This window comes from Lolium perenne, chromosome 7, assembly GCF_019359855.2.
Source record: "Lolium perenne isolate Kyuss_39 chromosome 7, Kyuss_2.0, whole genome shotgun sequence".
Classification (NCBI taxonomy): Eukaryota; Viridiplantae; Streptophyta; class Magnoliopsida; order Poales; family Poaceae; genus Lolium; species Lolium perenne.
Genome location: NC_067250.2, coordinates 307,417,444 through 307,423,443, shown reverse-complemented (window position 1 = coordinate 307,423,443; position 6,000 = coordinate 307,417,444).

Here is a 6,000-nt window from a genome sequence, read left to right as displayed (position 1 = left end):
TTTTCCAACATTGGGGACAATGATCCCATTGCTGTAGACCATAATGGTTTAGATTTTGATGATTTCCATATCTCTGAAGTTATAAAGTTCTTACAAAAACTTGCTAAAAGTCCTAATGCTAGTGCTATAAATTTGGCCTTTACAAAACATATTACAAATGCTCTCATAAAAGCTAGAGAAGAGAAACTAAAACTTGAAACTTCTATTCCTAGGAAGTTAGAAGATGGTTGGGAGCCCATCATTAAGATGAAGGTCAATGATTTTGATTGTAATGCTTTATGTGATCTTGGTGCAAGTATTTCTGTTATGCCTAAGAAAATCTATAATATGCTTGACTTGCCACCATTGAAAAATTGTTATTTGGATGTTAATCTTGCTGATAATTCTACAAAGAAACCTTTGGGGAGGATTGATAATGTTCGCATTACTGTTAACAATAACCTTGTCCCCGTTGATTTTGTTGTCTTGGATATTGAATGCAATGCATATTGTCCCATTATATTGGGAAGACCTTTTCTTCGAACTGTTGGTGCTACCATTGATATGAAGGAAGATAATATTAAATATCAATTTCCTCTCAAGAAAGGTATGGAACACTTCCCTAGAAATAGATTGAAGTTACCTTTTGACTCTATCATTAGAACAAATTATGATGTTGATGCTTCATCTCTTGATAATACTTGATTCACACTTTCTGCGCCTAGCTGAAAGGCGTTAAAGAAAAGCGCTTATGGGAGACAACCCATTATTTTACTACAGTACTTTTATTTTATATTTGAGTCTTGGAAGTTGTTACTACTGTAGCAACCTCTCCTTATCTTAGTTTTGTTGCATTGTTGTGCCAAGTGAAGCCTCTAATAGAAGGTTGATACTAGATTTGGATTACTGCGCAGAAACAGTTTTCTTGCTGTTACGAAATTGAGTCACTACGTCCGTAGGTAACTCAGAAAAATATGCCAATTTACGTGTGTGATCCTCATATATGTACGCAACTTTCATTAGTTTTAAGTTTTCTCATTTGAGCAAGTCTGGTGCCCCTAAAAAATTCGTCTTTACAGACTGTTCTGTTTTGAAAGAATCTGCCTTTTATTTCACATTGCCCGTTTTGCTATGTTTGATGGATTTCTTTGTTCCATTAACTTTCAGTAGCTTTGTGCAATGTCCAGAAGTGTTAAGAATGATTATGTCACCTCTGAATATGTGAATTTTTGATTATGCACTAACCCTCAAATGAGTTTGTTTCGAGTTTGGTGTGGAGGAAGTTTTCAAGGATCAAGAGAGGAGGATGATACAATATGATCAAGGAGAGTGAAAGCTCTAAGCTTGGGGATGCCCCCGTGGTTCATCCCTGCATATTTCAAGAAGACTCAAGCGTCTAAGCTTGGGGATGCCCAAGGCATCCTCTTCTTCATCGACAACATTATCAGGTTCCCCTAGTGAAACTATATTTTTATTCCATCACATCTTATGTGCTTTACTTGGAGCGTCCGTTTGTTTTTGTTTTTTTGTTTTGTTTAAATAAAGTTGGATCCTAGCATTCATTGTGTGGGAGAGAGACACGCTCCGCTGTTGCATATGGACAAATATGTCCTTAGGCTTTACTCATAATATTCATGGCGAAGGTTGAATTGCTTCGTTAAATTGTTATATGGTTGGAAACAGAAAATGCTACATGTGGTAATTGGTATAATAAAATATGGTGTTGCCACTCGGTGGTACTGCCCCCCCATGCGATGTCGTCCATTCATGCTTGTAGATTCGTGGTGCATGCAACTAAGATAGAGAGGGCCTGCTCTAATTACAGACGCACGCTGCAAATCTTCTTACACATCTGCACCATGCTGCAGTGTTCAGTTGTACCAGATCTGTAAACATATCCACTCGCAGTAGGTGGAACAGGGTATGGTCTCTCCAGTCAAAGCATTACTAGTCAGAGCGTTACTGACAAAGCCTTTCTGAAGTTAGCAACACAGTGTAAATCAAAACGTACATATACGTATGGCATAGGGCAACACAACATGCGATAGGAGCCTCCATCCCATTTGCCTTTTTTGGTTGTATAAGGAACATCGAGATGCACCAGAGCGTCGCTGGTGAGATTTTGTAAAAACAATTCTGTGTTTTTTGAGTTTCACGTAGCAGCTGCCATTTTTTACATCTAATATTTTCTTCGTGAATTAATGAAAGAGCATGCACACGGAAAATCCAATTTGGCTCATGGGTGCATATGAACACGTTGTGTAAAAATACATTTTAAACTGTTAAAATATTCTAAAACGAAATTTTGCATGTATATCTACACATTCTATATTTGCACACAAGTTTTCGTGAAAAAAGAATAATTTTCGTATATCTCGACATTCTATATTCCAACACAACTACGTACAAAACATGTTTCTCATATTTTTTATACTTGCCACATAAAATATTGTTTTTTCACGAAAACTTGTGTACGAACATAGAATGTCAGCATGTACACCTGAAATTTTATTTCAGATTTTTTTTTACATTTTTAAATTCATTTTTATTTTTTATATAATAAATACATATGCACCTATGAGCCAAAATGCCACTCACCCGCACACCGCTCTTATGTTTGGAAAGGGGAAATTTTCTTTTGTGTGTTGTTTAAAGCGCATGAAAGAAGTTCATTTAAGTCACAGGTTGGTATGTGCAGCACATCATTTAGTGTCGATCGTACGTACAGTATCACTGCCACGATATCCATATTTTCATGCAGCAGCGCGATATGCGCAGACAATATGTCAGCTAAAGTAGGGTTGTACGGTGCAATACTTGTTTACCCTAGAGCACCTAGCAGAGCATGCACGTTGCATGCATCAATATTAAATACGTGCAGAGCCTTTGTTCGGTCTGTGAAAGTTTTCGCGCGTTATTTTCTTTTAGCTTTCCCATATTCTGCTAGCCATGGACAAAGGTGACTAGCAGATACGGAGTAAATAGTTTAGGAGGACAAAGCTACGTTTCGCTGGAAAGTTACGATGTGATGCCATGGAATAACCTCTCATATAGGCGACTGTCAATTTTTTTGAGCGGGTATGCATGCATCAAGCGCGCATAGCTTAGCTCCGCCGCATGCATGCGGAGCATCGGTACGGCGCGCGCCAGGGAAATAAATTTCTCATTGCAGGTGTGCCACGCGCATGAACTGACATAAGGTGGGTATATCACTGCACGCTGCTGCACTCCCTGCCAATGCATGCGTGTAATTAGGACTGAAGCTTGTTTAGGAAGCGGGACGTGCAAATCTCAGTGCCTCAGGCCGAATCTCAAAACAATCATCCAACGGCAGCTATCGGGGGGCAGTGCCAACCGGTGGCAACAAATCCACTCTCAATTGGTATAATGTCTTGAATAATTTGATACTTGGCAATTGTTGTGCTCATGTTTAAGCTCTTGCATCATGTACTTTGCACCTATTAGTGAAGAAATACATAGAGCTTGCTAAAATTTGGTTTGCATAATTGGTCTCTCTAAGGTCTAGATATTTTCTAGTAAGGGTCGAACAACAAGGAAGATGGTATAGAGTCTTATAATGCTTTCAATATGTCTTTTATGTGAGTTTTGCTGTACCGGTTCATACTTGTGTTTGCTTTTAAACAACCTTGCTAGCCTAAACCTTGTATCGAGAGGGAATACTTCTCATGCATCCAAAATCCTTGAGCCAAACACTATGCCACTTGTGTCCACCATACCTACCTACTACATGGTATTTCTCCGCCATTCCAAAGTAAATTGCTTGAGTGCTACCTTTAAAATTTCTATTCTTTATCATTGCAATATATAGCTCATGGGACAAATAGCCTAAAAACTATTGTGGTATTGAATATGTACTTATGCATCTTATCTCTTATAAGTTGCTTGTTGAGCAATAACCATGTTCCTGGGGACGCCATCAACTATTTCTTTGTTGAATATCATGTGAGTTGCTATGCATGTTCGTCTTGTCTGAATTAAGGGTGATTTATCATGATCAAATGGTTTGAGTATGCATATTGTTAGAGAAGAACATTGGGCCGCTAACTAAAGCCATGATCCATGGTGCAAGTTTCAGTTTGGACAACAAACCTCAATCTCTTATGAGAATATTATCTGTTGTTGAATGCTTATGCATTAAAGAGGAGTCCATTATCTGTTGTCTATGTTGTCCCGGTATGGATGTCTAAGTTGAGAATAATCAAAAGCGAGAAATCCAATGCGAGCTTTCTCCTTAGACCTTTGTACAGGCGGCATAGAGGTACCCCTTTGTGACACTTGGTTGAAACATATGCTATGCTATGATAATCCACGTAAATCCAAGCTAATTAGGACGAGGTGCGGGCTCTATTGGTATACTATGCATGAGGCTTGCAACTTGTAGGATATAATTTACATAACACATATGCTTTATTACTACCGTTGACAAAATTGTTTCTTGTTTCCAAAATAAAAGCTCTAGCACAAATATAGCAATCCACGCTTCCCTCTGCGAAGGGCCTTTCTTCTACTTTTATTGTTGAGTCAGTTTACCCATTTCCTTCTATCTCAAGAAGCAAACACTTGTGTTAACTGTGCATTGATTCCTACATACTTGCATATTGCACTTGTTATATTACTTTATGTTGACAACTATCCATGAGATATACATGTTACAAGTTGAAGGCAACCGCTGAAACTTATATCTTCCTTTGTGTTGCTTCAATGCTTTCTACTAAGAATTTATTGCTTTATGAGTTAACTCTTATGCAAGACTTATTGATGCTTGTCTTGAAAGTACTATTCATGAAAAGTCTTTACTATATGATTCAATTGTTTACTCATTGTATTTACCATTGCTTCGAATCGCTGCATTCATTACATGTGCTTACAATAGTATTGATCAAGATTATGATAGTATGTCACTTAAGAAATTATCTTTGTTATCGTTTACCTACTCGGGACGAGTAGGAACTAAGCTTGGGGATGCTTGATACGTCTCAAACGTATCTATAATTTCTTATGTTCCATGCTACTTTTATGATGATACTCACATGTTTTATACACATTATATGTCATTATTATGCATTTTCCGGCACTAACCTATTAACGAGATGCCGAAGAGCCAGTTGCTGTTTTCTGCTGTTTTTGATTTCAGAAATCCTAGTAAGGAAATATTCTCGGAATTGGATGAAATCAACGCCCAAGGGCCTATTTTTCCACGAAGCTTCCAGAAGACTGAGGGAGAAACGAAGTGGGGCCACGGGGCGCCGCCACACTAGGGCGGCGCGGCCTAGAGGGGGGCCGCTCGGCCCTAGCGTGTGGGGCCCCCGTGACTCCTCCGACTCCGCCCTTCCGCCTACTTAAAGCCTTCGTCGCGAATACCCCAGTACCGAGAGCCATGATACGGAAAACCTTCCAGAGACGCCGCCGCCGCCAATCCCATCTCGGGGGATTCAGGAGATCGCCTCCGGCACCCTGCCGGAGAGGGGAATCATCTCCCGGAGGACTCTTCATCGCCATGATCGCCTCCGGATTGATGTGTGAGTAGTTCACCCCTGGACTATGGGTCCATAGCAGTAGCTAGATGGTCGTCTTCTCCTCATTGTGCTATCATTGTTGGATCTTGTGAGCTGCCTAACATGATCAAGGTCATCTATCTGTAATGCTACATGTTGCGTTTGTTGGGATCCGATGAATATGGAATACTATGCTATGTTGATTATCAATCTATCATCTATGTGTTGTTTATGATCTTGCATGCTCTCCGTTGCTAGTAGAGGCTCTGGCCAAGTCGTTACTTGTAACTCCAAGAGGGAGTAATTATGCTCGATAGTGGGTTCATGCCTCCATTGAATCTGGGGGAGTGACAGCAACCTCTAAGGTTGTGGATGTGCTGTTGCCACTAGGGATAACACATCAATGCTATATCTAAGGATGTATTTGTTGATAACATTACGCACCATACTTAATGCAATTGTCTGTTGTTGCAACTTAATACTGGAGGGGGTTCGGATGATAACC